This window comes from Canis lupus, chromosome 34 (assembly GCF_003254725.2).
Source record: "Canis lupus dingo isolate Sandy chromosome 34, ASM325472v2, whole genome shotgun sequence".
NCBI classification, from domain to species: Eukaryota; Metazoa; Chordata; class Mammalia; order Carnivora; family Canidae; genus Canis; species Canis lupus.
In genome coordinates this window covers 39,268,763-39,285,855 of record NC_064276.1, presented here as the reverse complement: position 1 = coordinate 39,285,855, position 17,093 = coordinate 39,268,763, and the positions used below count along the sequence as shown (strand labels likewise).

Sequence of the window (17,093 nt, the reverse complement as noted above, 5' to 3'; positions counted from 1 at the left end):
AGGAGAACTCTTCTGGCCACTGTCATGTCCTTCTCTTCGAGCAGAAAGTCGCCCTGCAGCATTTTATGATTGTTTCCTAGGGCTGAGCCTGTCATACCAGTTGCTGGTATGTTGAAAGATTTCCTCACATCTGGCAAAGAGCCACCATCCTGACCCCTTCTAGGCACCTGAAGCCCACTCCAGTCCATGCCCTGGATACTCCAGCTATACCTCCCAGATCCAGCAACGGAAAGACAGAAAGAAACACGGGGCCTCCTTCCGAAGGGTCAGTCCCTGCTCTGTCTTTGTCATTCAAGACCTTGAAAACAGTTCCTGATTATTTCACTTGAGACGTATCTAATGCAGACTCCTCTGTGTTCTTCAGTACGTACATGACGCGTTAAGTATGATGGAGCAGATGAACATGGCATCTCAGGTCCTTTTTATTTTAACTTGGTAAATTAACTTCTGGGGTAAAGAGCTTACATATCTTAGTGTGACTTACCTGATGTGAAAAGCAGTCATCATAATTTGGTAATCCATTTGATCCCCCCTGAGAGAGGAAGAGCACTTAGGGGACACTGGGGGAGTTAATAATGGAGACATAGTAAGGTCGGCAGTTGCTGTTCCTTGTGGGAGTCTAGTTAACACCTCCACTCCCCTGTTACTGCTTGTCTTCTTTATTGAGTTTTACAGTGGACTAAGCAAGGGGGCAGCTGTGGGCCTGGCTGGGCCCCTCCATGGGGACAGAATCATCCTTATCATCTCTAGCAGTGTACACTGGCACTTAGCAGGTGCACAGTAGGCATTCAACGGTATTGGTAAAAGAAGGAACAAATGAGAAAAGATGCTGGTTTGGCACTGCAACTACTCTTCAAAAAAAAGAGAACTCTGAGAAAATACTTAGGATATACTTCTTTTTTTGTTGTTGTTTTAAAGATTTTACAGATTTGTTTATTTATTTGAGAGAAAGCGTGCATACAGTGGGGAGGGGTGGAGGGAAAGGGAGGGAATTGCCAGCAGACTTCCCACTGCGTGTAGAGCCCAGTGTGGGCCTTGATCCCAGGACCCCGAAATCATGACTTGAGCTGAAATCAACAGCCAGATGCTCAACCCACTGATCCACCCAGGTGCCCCAGGATGCACTTCTACTGGAAAAATAAAACATAATTGTACATATAATATGGTTTTTACATAAAAGAAGCTATATGCAGAAAAAATAAAAATACTTGATGTAAGTACATCACATTAATGGCATTTTTTCAAATCCTTTAAAAATATTCTGTACATTAATTTTTGATTTATGAACAAATCTGTATTAATTATTAATGCATTATATTAAATAAGATATTCCATTATTAATCAGAAAAAAAAATTCCTGAGAATCTAAGCAAAGAACAATTGATTCATATGTTATGACTTTCCCATCAGTGTTTTAATGAAGAGGGAGATGAATTTAGGGAGAGGGGAGGAATGAGAAAAGGAAAAGAGTGCAAAGACTCTGTCAATAAAGAGGGCCAGATTTAAGACTGATTCTCCAAAAGCTCACACGGAAGTCCTCAGGGAAGGTTTCTAATGTTTAGATGCTGAAATCTCTATTTTTAAAAAGAATAATCAATGGAATGATTTTGAATGTTCTGCTTACTCAGAAGAATATATCAAGAAAAAATATATAAACAACTCCAGATAGCAATTTTTAAATATTAAAAACTACTTTTTAAAAAATATTACTAAAGTGACTTGTGATCATTAGAGAAAAAAAGATACAGGGAAAATAATAATAATAATAATAATAATAATAATAGCAACAGTCCTATCTTCCTGTCAAGAGATAGCAAATGGTAATATGTTGGAGTTTCTAAATCCTTTTATTAGAGCTTTAGGCACATATTCACATATACTCACAAAATAAGGCCACAATTTTGCAAGCTCTATTTTTTCCACTTAAAAACACATACTAAATATGTGTCCATGTTGATAAGTATGCTTTTATACAGTATTAAGAGCTGTGTACTATATCCATGTGGGGATGTGCTACATAATAATAAAATATAGAAAGGCTGAAATCATGCCATTGGCAATGACGGGATGGAGCTAGAGAGTACCACGCTGAGCGAAATAAGTCAGTCAGAGAAACACCACATGATTTCACTCATATGCAGAATTTAGAAACAAAACAGATGAACGTATGAGAAGAAAAAAAACAGAGAGGGAAGCGAACCATAAGAGACTCAATTATAGAGAACACACTGAGGGTTGAGGGAAGGAGGTGGGTGGGCGGCAGGCTACATGGGTGAGGGGGTATTAAGGAGGGCAGGCGATGTGATGGGCACTCATCACTAAATCACTAAAAAAGAACTAAATTCTGAGTGATTCATAAAATATTGAAACTGATATTACGCTAGATGTTAACTAGAATTTAAATAAAAATTTGAAACAAAAAAATATATACAAAGGCCATAACATGGTACTTGAACAATCCTTGACTGTTGCTCTTACAAATTTGATTTTTTTATATCCTACTTCAACAAACTTCCTTACAGCTAAATCATTACACAAGTATTTTTTTTTCATGAAATATATTTCCACAGGTAGAAACTCTAAGTGAAAGTACTGCTATTTTTATGATTTTTGGTAAAGTATTTTCCCGGCAGAAAAACTGTCATAAGTTACATTCTTACCAAGTTATATAGCTGAGTATACGTTTCCTCTATCATCAGAATTAAATATAACTTTTTCAGAAATATTAGCCAACCTAGCCAAAAATTGCTTGTCTATTTTTTTTCTTAATTAAAGTGAAGTTAAATTTATTTTTGCTTGTAACTGGCCACTTGCATATTTTATTTGAAAATTACCTGCTAGTGAAAATTTTTTACAATTCCTGGAGTACTTATTCACTATTATATATGGAGTGCCACTTTTGTGCAGGTAATATGCTGGCATTGCCATACGGAGGTAAGTAGGACAAAGTCCCTGCTCTCAGAAAGTTCAGTTAACCAGTGGAATGATGAATAGTTTTCATATTAAGTGTTAACCCCAATTAACTGGCAATGAGTGGCTGCTGAGGAAGCATTTTGAGGCCAAGTCCAGGGTCAGTGAAAAGTGGGAAATGGCTCTATGAGAGTTGTCTGCTGTGGACACGAGAAAAGAAAGTGGCAATTCACAATTTTTGTTGTCGTTGACCCTGCTTTAGTGGGATAGTCAAATTATTTTCAAAAATCTCTTTTTAAAAACGTCAGTACATTAACTATCTGACTGAATAAATTTTAAGAAACCTAGCGACTCAGAATTTGCCATAATGAAAAATAAAATACAATTGCATATTTTGTTTCCTCTGATTATGTTTGGTAATACACTGTGATTTCTTTTATAATCAATATATATTTTTCTATACGTGACAGCTTATAATGAAGTGATGCAGTTGTTTGTTTGCTTTTAAAGATTTTATTTATTTATTCATGAGAGAAACAGAGACACAGGCAGAGGGAGAAGCAGGCTCCCTGGAAGACTCGATCCCAGGACCCCAGGATCACTACCTGAGCCGAAGGCAGACGCTGGACCACTGAGCCCCCCAGGGGCCCCCGAAGCAATGTAGCTTAACACTGTAGGGTCTTTTGCCAGAGTTGATTACTTCCCTACAACCCTGAAGAGATAGGCTTATATGTGATTTTACCCATTTTTCCCCATCCTCTGCCTGTAATGGTTGGACCTCAGGTGTACACTTCTCTGATGTTGTCAAGCCTGGTTCACGATGCTATCCCTTGCTGGCTACCACACGCTCTTAAATAAGTAGCTTATTTTGGTGACTTAATTTCAGAAATTATCTATGGCTGGATTTCCACAGAAGTTGGCAACTGAGGAGACTGCCTGCCTATATTAAGTCAGATTTAAAAAAAAAAAAAGTTCCTCTGCATTGTTAGCATTGTATCTTGAACATGGTGAGGTAGTGATTGCCTAAAATATTCAAAAGAGGGGATCGCTGGGTGGCTCAGCGGTTTAGCGCTGCCTTTGGCCTAGGGCATCATCCTGGAGACCCGGGATCGAGTCCCATATCGGGCTCCCTGCATGGAGCCTGCTTCTCCCTCTGCCTGTGTCTCTGCCTCTCTCTCATGAATAAATAAATAAAAATAAATAAAATAAAATATTCAAAAGATCTACTATTCTGGTGAGATGATACTTTTAAAAAATGCATTCAAAGGCGAGTCAATATAAAAAGAATGAAGCCAGCTGTCATTGGGCTGTCTGCTTTTTTTTTTTTTTTTTTAAGGATTTTATTTATTCATGAGAGACACAGAGAGAGAGGCAGACACACAAGCAGAAGGAGAAGCAGGCTCCATGCAAGGAGCCCGACGTGAGACTCAATCCCAGGGATCCCCAGCTGTCTGCTTTTGACCATCCCTGGGAGCACAGGCAAAAGTTGTTGTTTTCTCAGGACCCACGTCAGATCGCTTGAATGTAGGGTGATGATGACACTAGGGGTCTAATTCACAAAAAGAGAGCGCAAATATAAGGCTAAGATTTCCTAATACTGAACTTTGATTATCCTTTTCCTCTCAAGTACTATGTGATAAGTGTGGGGTTCTTTGTCATCGTGCCTCCCACCTCGCAAACTAAGACGATAGTTGACAAAACAGAGCCAGTTAGAAATTGGAATGGAGACATAAAAACTGAGTCAAGCAAATGGTCCTGAGCTCAAGTGTTACAAGCAGGCCACGGCCCCTGGCTGGTATGCTGTCCTGACCCACCGGGCCGTACACCCTGCAAGGGCACCGTTTCCTAACTTACACAAAGTGCCCTAGGAACGTGTCTCCATGAAAACAGAAATCGCTACACCAGCCTCCTATCCACAGAGCTCCCACCCTTTTATCCAGCTCAGAGATCTCGAAGTGCGGAGCCAACGCGCTCTTCACTGAAGTATTCATGGGTACAGAGTCCTCAACGTACCGGAGGTGCCCACGACACGCGCTGGACTAGTCACTGAGAAGGGTCAACAGTCGTCCTGGGAGGCTCTTCCATTTGTGTGTGCAATGTCAGTCCGCTCCCTTCCAGCTAGGACAAGAGTCATCACTTGAAGCCGTTATAGTCCACAAAATAAAGTCTCGTTGTATTTTTTTTTTTTATCTCCATGGATTCATAAGGATTTGAGGGTCATTTTTAGTAGCACTGGACCTGTTTGAAGACAGGAATGCTACGGCTTTATTGTATATGCCCAGTGCCTAGTCCAGTACCTGGCAGCAAACGATTCATCTATTGTTGAGCTGATGAATAAATTAGTGTATCCATGGGTGAATGAATACACAATGCATATGGGGACAAATAGAGTACATGGATTTATTTTGCTCTACACTTCACACCCACTACCTTTTGTTTGTATCATTTTGTATATATATATATATATATATAATCTGTCAAAAAGTGAATATAACATATTAGGTCAGCTCATTTCTGAAATTAAACCTTCCCCCACACTCAACTAAATGTGTCGCTTTCTTCTTAAACTTCTATAAAAACACTCAATTAAAGCAGAATTTGGTTTGATTTTTGTCCTATTTCATTTTATGTTTTGTTATCTAAAAGTTAGAGATAAGGAGTGGTGGAGACGAACACGCTGGGATTTGAACATGGGAGTTTGTCTTGTTGACAGGGTCTTGCAGATAAAATGTCTTTGGTGAACTTCAGGGTGACTGATCCCATATTTCTTGCTGTGAACCATATTAATACATTTCTCCTTGCGTATGGTGTATAAAGCTAGGTCCTAACAGTTGCCAAACAATTGCCTCTGAAATAAATGGTACTACAAATCCACGGGCTGGATCCAGCATTCCTACTGAACAGGTCTTACAAAACTCAAAGCTCCCTGAAAGCTACTTTTTCAGCCTGGTACCTAAAAATGGTCCAATATAGGTTTATATTCTCATTGCCTAGAGATTGGCAGCATGTGAGTGGCTGCCTGGTATTTATATATTCAGGGGGAAAAAAATCATTCAAAGGAGATCAAAGCCAGGAATCGTAAAGAGAAAGGACCCTGTTCTGATTCTTGCCATTTAACGTCTTCCCTTATTGACTTCTATTCTTACTTTTCAATAAAAATGTATTTTTTCTTCCTATTTCAGAAGGAGGGCATTGTTATGAATTGAACAATCCACCTCTCCAGTGTCTTCATTGTGACTTCCACGGCTAGACTTTAATCCATCTACAGAGGCTCCTAAGTCATCAGTTCATCCTTTTGAACCCCTTGAATGTCAGCTTTGCTCCTTTTATTTTCATGGGTTGCAATGCATAGTCCTCAACTACCACTCAATTTCAAGAATCAACGTTGGAAGCTTGTGGTTTCCTCTGTTATTTAGCTGCTTCACAGCACTGGCCGAGCCCTAGAACCAATCCTCTGGCCTCCATGACTAGAAAAGCTTTCTGAGTCTTCAGGTGGAAAACAAGAGCAAATATAACAAGAAGTCCTTAGTTTTACAAATAAAATTAAGGCCCAGTGTTATGGGCTGAGTTACGTTCCCCTAAAATTTGTACATTTAAGTCCTAACATTCTGTACTTCAGAATGTGACTATATTTGGAAATAGACCCTTTAAAGAAGTGATTAAGGTTAAATGAGGGTATGCTGATGGATTCTAATCCAGGATGACTAATGTCCATAAGAAGAAGAGAGAGATGCATCAGAAATGTATGGACATACAGAAAAGGTATATATGAGGACACAGCAAAAAGGAGGCAATTGAGAAGCCAAGAACAAAGGTCTTAGGATAAACCAAACGCATCAACACCATGATCTTAAATTTTCAGTCCTTAAAACTGTAAGAAAACAAATCCCTCTTGAAACCGTCCAGTGGTATTTTGTTACGGCAGCCCTAGCAAACTCACACGCCCACGTGAGGTGCCAAACGTTGTGAAAATAATTGTGATCCGAATCTAAGTCTTCTGAGGCCGTTTTTAAGTCAAATCATCAAGTACTAATTGCACATCTCCTATGAGCCAGACACGGTACCCAAAGTTATTTGTTGAATTTCATTCAGAATATCTGATTCGTCATTTCAATTCCCACTATGTGGTTGTTGACATTGTGATTCAGAAAGGTTAAGAGCTTGACCCACGGTCAGAACTACTAAGTGGTAATTCCAGGGATCAAACTAGAATTTTCCAAATTCAAGTCTGGCAATCTTTCTGCTAAAGCACACCTTTCCTTTCAATTATACACCCATCCTTTACAAAGACAAATAGACTGGCTAAAGGGTGAATTTATAAAACACATCAGATTCTCTTGCTGTGATTTGCTTTCCGAGAGGACAGTGGAATCAATACTGTGTGAATTATATGCCTGTTTATTTAGATTGCTAAAAAGACTTGGGTTTTTAGAAAATACTGTCAGGGGGGATTAATATGCATTATAACAGAATGTGTTAAGGATTCGTGGCCAGAGTAACAGAAAAATAAAAATAAACCTAGAAAAAAAACAAAACCACAAACCTAGCATTTCATAGCAAATTCTGATCCATTTAATTTACATGGCTCTGGCATTTATGAAAAATAAAAAATATTGGATGTATAATACGTAATCATTCCTTAAGCAGATATTTTAACTTCAGGGCTTAAATTTACTGTTATTCTTCCTTTTTGAGATTGTTTTCCCTGTTAATAGGTTTGTTGTTTTGCCCTTTAATTATGTATTGTATTGTTAGTATGCCATTAAAGAGATTTTAAGATTCCTGTTTGCTTCGTTATATTTCAGAAATAAACTCACTTTTCCTTTGTTAAAGAAAAAAAAAAGACTATCATGGTGAGGAATATTCACTGTAATCAGACGGAGTATATCCAAGGCATAATCACAGCATTCTTTTTTGATTTCACTCAACACCTCTACTTGGATTTCAAATTGCTTTACTTAATGTATCCAAAGTTATTTAAATAATTCTAGTGAGATTAATAAGAAGCAATGACCTTCTGCTTTTGTGAAGAAAAAAACTGAAGTTATGCAGAAAGTTAAGCCTGTTGTTGAAGTTCTAAAAAGAATCCTCAACTTTTATCATTGCAATTCAACAAGGAGGGAAGGAAGGAAGGAAGGAAGGAAGGAAGGAAGGAAGGAAGGAAGGAAGGAAGGAAGGAAGGAAGGAAGGAAGGAAGGAAGGGGGGAAGGAAGGAAGGAAAGGAGGAAAGGGAGGAGGCAGAGAGTATCTATTTTGTAAGGTATCCTCATGTACAACATTTTTATTTCAACTTAAACTAATGTCTCATTGTGGCCTGTGCAGTATTTCTCATTTCAAATGAAGTAATCGTGAAATAAGGAAGACTCGATCATGCCACACAGCTAATAGCATATTCAGAGTAGAGAGATTTATTCTCTTGTTGGTCTTCCCATTACGCTATATTACTTCTAAGTCATGAAAAAAAGTAACTTTGCAAATTTCTTTAACATTTTTAATTCAATCGAGTTACTGGACAACCGTTGTAATGTTTGCCGCGTAGAAGGCTAATCTTAAAAAATTAACTATGCTATCATTTTTTCCAACTGTAGCTTCAAAATATCGAAGAGAATGCTGTATTTTATTTCTATGTTTTTGATCTTTCCTTTAAGTGCTGGGTCCACCTATGGTACACGGGCACGTTATTCTAGGCTCCAGACTGATAAACAGTCATAGAGTGGGGATGAGCAAGTATTAACCTAAATCGTATTATTTTCAAGGAGAGGGATCTCAGACTGGGATAGAAAACACAGTGGCCTGGGGTCTTTTCCTCTGTCAAGGAAATTCATGAATTGAAAACGCATCAGTTTTTTTTAACATGATTACAGTACTTACAGTCAATATTGGGAGAGAATATATAATTGGTATGAATAAACAAATTGCTCATATTACCAACTGCCGGACTCCATCTGTAGGCATGGTGTTGCTTTTATTAGGCAAATCATGCTCAATAGGAACAAAAAATAATATATTTTTTAAAGATTTTATTTATTTATCCATGAGAGACACAGAGGAGGCAGAGACACAAGGAGAGGGAGAAGCAGGCTCCATGCAGGGTGCCCAATGTGGGACTCGATCCCAGGACCCCAGGATCACACCCTGAGCCAAAGGCAGATGCGCAACCACTGAGCCACCCAGATGTGCCCCCCAAAATAATAATTTTTAATATATGCTCTACTACCCTTAACTAAGAACATTAAACTAAAGTCATAATGGGAAGAAAACCATGGATAATAATAATTATGTAATTTCTGAAGATATCACAGAAATTTGTCATTGCTTAGGTTTATTAACATAAGTAATGTTACTTATGTATATTACTATGTGTATTTATTGACATGAGATGTTACTTAGATTACAATATATTACTATTGACGTAAGTAATATTCTGATGTTTCACTGTTAAAGAATCATTATCCAAAAATTTTTTTCTACTGCCTATACAAATAGTTCTATAAAAGAAATACTAAATTGAGCTCCTAATTTTATACATAAAGGAAAAAATAGATATGTAGTTGATGTTCAATGCTTTCCTAATTTATAGTATTACGGATCATAACATGAACATTGACAAAATTAAGTTAAGGTATCATAGTAGTATATATATCAGGTAAAAATATTAAAATTTAAAAATTTAGAAATATTGAAAATACTATATATATAGCATTTACTTTTAAACATCTTTTTAATTTCAAAAATAATTTTTTACTTAATTTTACCTAATTTTTACCTTACTTATGTTTTTTACTTTGTTTTGTTTTGTTTTTTACTTGTACTCAAATTACTTTTAACATTTCACCATAGGAAAACTTCAGATCTTGGCCTACTTGCAAGTGCTATATAATGTTCTAGGAGAAGCATCTGAATTTATGAGTTGTTGGGTTGCAGCGTGGCTTGCAGGCCATAAGGCAGGTGAAAAAGGCCTGCACTGAGAGGAAGAGGCCTTGACCTGGCCCGGCCGTGAGGACCAGGATGCCGGGCGCGCCACTGAGACGCTCCACACTTCAATGTTCTCAGCCATAAACAGGGATGGCATCGCCCTGCCAGTCCCACAAACTGACCGGCGGACTCAAAGGAGGCCAAGTGTCTGAAGGGCTGTGCGGAGGGGAAGGGCCTACACGGTGCGTGAGACTGTCTGGTTTGGGTGATGACCAAGGGGCCAAGGAGGGGCAGCAGCTGACAACTGCAAGGACGCAGTTTCTTTGCATTTTGCTGGGATGGAGGATGATTTTAAGGAAGAAAACAATCCCCAAAACTAGTTATCCTGAAGAAATGTTTCTTGACATAAAAATGATGACATTTCAGAGCTTTATTTCCAAAAGTAAATATTCATATGACTTAAATCTACTCTTCCATTATCTTTCGCTTATGACCAGGCTGTTTGCTTTTTTGTTGTATGTTAGAGGAAATGTGAAAGGAAAAAATTCTAAGATCCTCCCAGTCATACATCCCCACCCCCATATTGCATTAGTGTTTGTTTTTTTTTTTTCTTTTAAGATTTTATTTATTTATTCATGAGACACAGAGAGAGAGAGAGATGCAGGGAAACACGCAGAGGGAGAAGCAGGCTCCATGCAGGGAGCCTGACATGGGACTCGATCCCAGGACCCCGGGGTCACGCCCTGGGCCAAAGACAGACACTCAACCACTGAGCCACCCAGGTGTCCCTAGTTTATTTAAATTTTTATAATTTTATTAAAATGTTAGTTTATATCTTTCAAAATTATGATAATGATTATTACAATCTCTTTAACAATCAAGGAAACACTATTTTTTTTAACCTTCTGTTCGATTTTTCCCATTTGGGAAAAAAAAAAAAAAGACAATCTGCTTCACTGAGACATAATTTCTCAACCCCTCCTGAAAATAATTTATTTAACTATATAAAACCTGAGGTCTCAGTCAGGCACAGGACAAGTAACCAGAAACACACAGCTGAAGGATGCTCTTACTCCCAGGCACGGTAAAGGATTACACATAGGCGGACATGGACTACGTGCAGCTTTGTTTTTTTTTTTTTTCCCCAAGAGAGCAAATCTGATGCACAGGTCTTGCAGAGAATTCAATAAGAATAGAAATAATTTCCATATTGTCTTTTCTAATGGCACTAATTAGAAAGACTTGTATTTGTCAAACAGCAGAGTGCATGTCTCCTGACCATGCAGTTAATAGATCATGATTTGTTGCCTTTACAATTCCACCTGGCAAAAACTGACACAGCCTTTTTACAGCACAAACCCATCGAGGTCACAGAGTTTCCACTTCCCTGGCCCAGAAAGGCTTTTGATTTTCTTGAGAATCACTATGCCCTTTGGTTGAAAAAAACTATCTGTACGTACGTTTTCACTCCGAGTTTATTTTTTTTAAGTAGATAAGAGAGCAAAGGTCCATTCTGATTCTGACTTACCTTTTGAAAACTACATTAACTGTTAAGTCTACCAGCTAAATTTTTCATTACAGATGCCTAGGAATCTAATTCAAAGTATTATTTCAATGTACTATGTCCCAGGTGACTGAGGCTCCCACTGCCAACCTCCCCCAGCCCTAGGACTATATTAAGACAAGCCTCTGGGCAGAGAACATATCCACTTTAATGCCTGAGTGCACAGAAATGAAGGAAAAAAAATAACTTGGGGGGATAGTTCTCAGCTAGCCACAGTGGGATGAGCAGCATTAGGTTACCTCTGAATGCACAACACACACACACACACACACACACACACAGGTGTGAAAAACTGAAAAAGGAGAAAACATTAGCATAACTGATTTTATGGTTCATGGCTTCTTTCCATGCAGGTTCATCAGAACGAGTCCCTTTTTCCATGAAAGAATGGTTTCCTATATAGGAATGTCTGTCCCATATGAATATATCTATATACTTCATTAAAACAGCAATATTAAGGGAAAATGATTTTTAGCCAATATCTGCCTTTCCTAGGCATTTCTAGAATGTTTAAAAGCTATTGTGCACCTCAAATGGGAGTAAATAATTACTCTACTTTGTTTTCTCTTTTAATTGAATAAGTTTTGCTCATGTTGCGATAACAGGTTTATTTGAAAGTGAAAGTAATTTGTTATAGAACAGCAGCTTTTATAAATGGAAATTTCTACAAAGGAACATTGTGAGATGTTTAAATATTAACCAGACATATTGTTCACTCTCAACACTAAATTTCAGAAACTTAATACAAATTAGGTACATACGTTATATTGCTGGGTCCTGCTTACCAGTGCTAAGAAATCCAAAATGTTCAATTCTAATTAAAAATGAAATTGAACTGCAATTCCCTGGAAACAAGGGCTGATCAGACTCAATAAGCTTTACTTAATTTATTTCAGAAACAAAATAATTGAATTGCTCATAGACAAAGAAAAAAAGTGCTTACATTGTTAAAGAAACACATGCTTCCAAATCCTCTGCAATTCTATTATATTTTCTAATGCTCACAGTTGATTACATATCCCATATATATGTTTCAAGACACTTAACGGTTTGAGAATATGCCAGAAAGCTTTATTATTCACAACATCTATATGTACGTTTACCAGGCCTGCATCATAAATGACTTTTCTTTTCTTTTCTTTTTTTTTAATTTTATTTATTTATTTATTTTTATTTTTTTTTAATTTTTATTTATTTATGATAGTCACAGAGAGAGAGAGAGAGAGAGAGAGAGAGGCAGAGACACAGGCAGAGGGAGAAGCAGGCTCCATGCACCGGGAGCCCGAAGTGGGATTCGATCCCGGGTCTCCAGGATCACACCCTGGGCCAAAGGCAGGCGCCAAACCGCTGTGCCACCCAGGGATCCCCTAATTTTAAAAGAGATATAAAAGCACCATCAATCTTCATTGTAATTTTTTTTTACTTGGGTTATCATTAAAAAAAATAATAAAAATAAAAAGACTTTCCCAAATGCTTGACTAAGATCATTTCATTGTCACACCACCCCGGGAGATTTTTAAGGTCACTCTTATTATTTATCTTATTTGTATTTGGTTTCTGTTTTTTCGACTTCAGAACACTGTGGCTCAGTGAGGTGTTATGACTTTTCCGTGGTTATACAGTTTGTAGTACTGAAGATGGAAACACTGGTTTTAAACTAATAGGAAAAATGGAAAAAAATAAACTAAACATGAATGAAGAGTATATTGTTGGGCAAGGAGCAGGTCAGATTATCCCATGCTCCCCCCTCTTTGGGTTTCCCATTGCTTCATATAGGGTCTCAGCTTCAGACCACAATGGTCCTACCGCGACTAAGCCCAGAAGGCTCAGAATGGAATGGCTCCCTCATCTTGAGAAAGAGTGTTCTTTGGACACGAGGTTGGATTAAGGAGCAACGATTCTAGAATAGTCCTAGACAGTAACTCTCCCCAGCCCTGGATTTTTATAAGAACAGACAGTGCAAAAATCAGAGTAGTCAAACCATGAAATCAGCATGAACACTTCTTCAGGAGACAGAACTAACGCAGGAGAAATGTCCATCTGTCAGGGAATTTATAGAAGTCACCCTAGCAATGGACAGAAGTTGTATCTAAATCCACTTCTCTCATAGTATTTGCCTTTTTTCCGGTCAAGTAAATAAGGTGAGATAAATGAAATGATATATCATAAGACTTTTAAATAGGCATAATTAATCCTGCAGTATACTTTTTATTAGATCTCAAAAATGTTTAAGAGAATAAAAAAAAGTATGAGTGTAATAAAATTGGATGCACGCATCTAATCAGAAAAATAGGGGGGGAAAGATAAATAATGGGGATGCCTGGGTGGCTCAGTGGTTGAGCATCTGCCTTTGGCTGGGCATGACCCCAGGGTCCTGGGATCCAGTGCCACATTGGCTCCCCTCATAGAGCCTGCCATACAAATTATCTGAATTAAAAGCAATAAAGAAAAAAATAATAATAATAAAAGCAATAAAGATTTAAGATACACTACAGAGTGATTTTTAAAAATCAGCAAAATAGATAAAGGATATTCCATATGCCTGAGTGTGCTAAACAGCATAATGGCAAAATAAAAACATATTGAGAATGCAAGATGATATTCTAAAAATAGAATTACGTAGGGGATCAACTTCTTGTAAAATTGGACAAATTCTAAAGCCAAAAATGCTAAAATATACAGGAATCAAGTAATTAAATTTTATGAACTTAACATTTTTCAGAGAACTCACGCACACCCACAAATACTCACTTTACATGGACTTTGCTACAAAGAAAATATTGGAAAGACTCTGAAAACCACATTTGGAGATGCCTGGGTGGCTCAGGGGTTGAGCATCTGCCCTTGGCTCAGGGCATGACCCCGGATCCTGGGATCAAGTCCTGCATTGGGCTCCCTGCACGGAGCCTGCTTCTCCCTCTGCCTGTGTCTCTGCCTCTCTCTGTGTGTCTCTCATGAATAAATAAATAAAATCTTAAAAAAATAAAATTAAAGCTAGATTTGTATCGGTGCTATTATTTACCATGATCCAATCAATTAGATATTAATAAAATCATGTGCAAAATCAATGTATTCCTTAATAACTAGAGATCACAAAATAAGTGAAAAGCATCTGGACCACAATGAAAAGTAGCATACGGGTCAGTGAGACTTTTGTGACACTGTGGAACATCTATGAAGCTAAAAACTTAATAGTTTCTCTAGTTCACATACAGCTTACATAGGAACCTGGTTTTCTTTTGAATACAGAAAATTAGAAAGATGGGTTATTTAATTCAGAAGCAGAAAATAATGAAATGGAACACAACAAAAAAGAAAAGCGGGATCCCTGGGTGGCGCAGTGGTTTGGCGCCTGCCTTTGGCCCAGGGCGCGATCCTGGAGACCCGGGATCGAATCCCACATCGGGCTCCCGGTGCATGGAGCCTGCTTCTCCCTCTGCCTGTGTCTCTGCCTCTCTCTCTCTCTCTCTCTCTCTCTGTGTGACTATCACAAATAAAAAAAAAAAAAAATTAAAAAAAAAAAAAAGAAAAGCATGTACTTTTTCTTTTTTCTTATCTTCTCTTTTTTTTTTTTTTTTTTTGTTTTCTTTTCTTTTTTAGAGGTTGGGGGAGAGGCAGAGGGAGGATGAGAATCCACACCCTTGCAGAGCCCACTGCGGGGCTGGACGTGAGCACCCTGAGATCATGACTTGAGCCAAAAATCCAGAGGAGGTGGTTTCACTGACCGAGCCACCCGGGCGCCCCTGATGTACGGGTCTGAAGAAGTATTTGCACAGCGAAATATCTGCAAACATTAAATAGGGAACAAATTCATCACAACTGACAGCAAGGTGAAATTAAATATTTCGTAAGCAGCCTGTCCGTGTCCCTAGACTCCGATCAGACAAGTACCCAGCAGTGGAGCAGCTGGGCCTGCAGCTGCTCGGCCCCCCTGCGAGCAGCAACGCACACCGGCTTCCCCTGGAAACTAAAGAGGAGGCTGCCAAGGGGAAGGGCCTTTAATAAAGCCAACAATGGGCAGAAACAATGCCAAATGAGTGCAGAAATCAGTACAGGCATGTGCCGTTTTGTCTCAATTACAAAAGTCAGATCCACAAAGAGGGGAGTCACACCAGACTCTAGTGGGGGGCTGTGGTGTTTGAACCCTGGAGTCCTACACCTGAGGGCCTACTTGCACATGTTCTAACCTCTGGAGAGGAGATCCTGGAAAACAAAGGAGGATCGGTTTCTGCTCTTTCTGCGCCTTGAAGAAAAGGAGATTCCCACTCACAAGTTCATTTCTGCGAACCCAAAAGCTCGTGACTCCTGATTTTGTAAGTGACGCTGATGTCAAAGGAACCAGACAGGGGATGAGAACTCACAGGGAGCTGCTCGTTTGTCTCTCACTCCCCCTTCTCTCCCAGCCTGGACTAGTGGGGCATATTTTTTCTTTATTAAACTCATCGTGAATATTCCCTCTGAAAATTGTTAAAGGTAAAATAAAATAAGAAAGTTGTCATAAGAATTCGGTTGCATAGGCCTGTCTCCGACCCTTCTCTCATCTTAATGGACACAGATACTTCCTACGCTGGGAAGCTAGCCACTCCGACTTCCTCTGGATTACTAGCACATAGGTTCAGAGGTATTTCAGGAACAGCATGAAAGCCCATCCTAAGCCCCAGCTGCTTGCTTGCTTGCTTTCTTTCTTTCTTTCTTTCTTTCTTTCTTTCTTTCTTTCTTTTTTTAGGATTTTATTTATTTATTCATGAGAAACAGAGAGAGAGAGAGAGGCAGAGAGACAGGCAGAGGGAGAAGCAGGCTCCATGCAGGGAGCCTGACATGGGACTCAATCCCAGGTCTCCAGGATCACGCCCTGGGTGGGAGGCAGTGCTAAACCATTGGGCCACACGGGCTGCCCCTCCGCCCCCCCCCCAGCTGCTTTCCATTGCTGTCCTACTGGCTTCATAAATAACATCTGGAATGGAGTACAGGGAATCAATGCAATACATAAATTATAAAATCAAATTATTGAGAAATCACATCATTTCAGAATTCTGACATTTTTCACAGAAACGTTTTTCATGTCTTATCAGTGAAAAATATTTATCAGAATCCTTATTTTATCTAGCTTCTTCGGTAGAATGAGCTCTAAAGAAAACTTAAAAATGGGAATGGAGGCCAAATCATTGTGCTAGAAACACTGTGTGGGCCAGTTTAAGAAACATTACTATAATCCCTTTCTGTATAAAATCTTGAAAGTAATAATATATAAAATTAGGTTATCTGATAAGAAGATTTATGTCAGGTGTTGGTATACATTTTAGGGGTCAGAAAGCAGAAAACCCCAGTTAGGATCTGCTATATGGGAGATGGTTTTCTTCATGGTACTTTCCTGGGTCATATTACGCAAATATCGAAAGCTTCTTAAAGTAAGAAGCTAGTTCAAAGAAAGAAGCTAGTTCCAGCAGCCTTGAACATTACACGATTGTTATACGACCTATTTATTGGTGACTAGGCTTTATCCTTAAAAACGAATAACTACCATTTATTATTTGCCCATATCTTGACACACATTGCTGTCGGATTTACACAATTTGGAAAGATGGATGTTGTAATTTTCTTTTTACCAATAGGGAAACTGAGCCCAAAAGTTAAGTAACCTGTCTAGTCTCAGCACAGTCATGGAACTAAGAAAATAACCAGGTTATTTAACATTTTGGAGACA

At 38.6% G+C, this 17,093-nt stretch overlaps 1 protein-coding gene across 6 annotated transcripts in view; it reads right to left on the bottom strand.

Moving 5' to 3' along the window:
* The window catches only part of NAALADL2 (N-acetylated alpha-linked acidic dipeptidase like 2), a 1,264,638-nt gene that overhangs the window by 432,903 nt on the left and 814,642 nt on the right, over window positions 1-17,093 (bottom strand). The window lies entirely within an intron of this gene.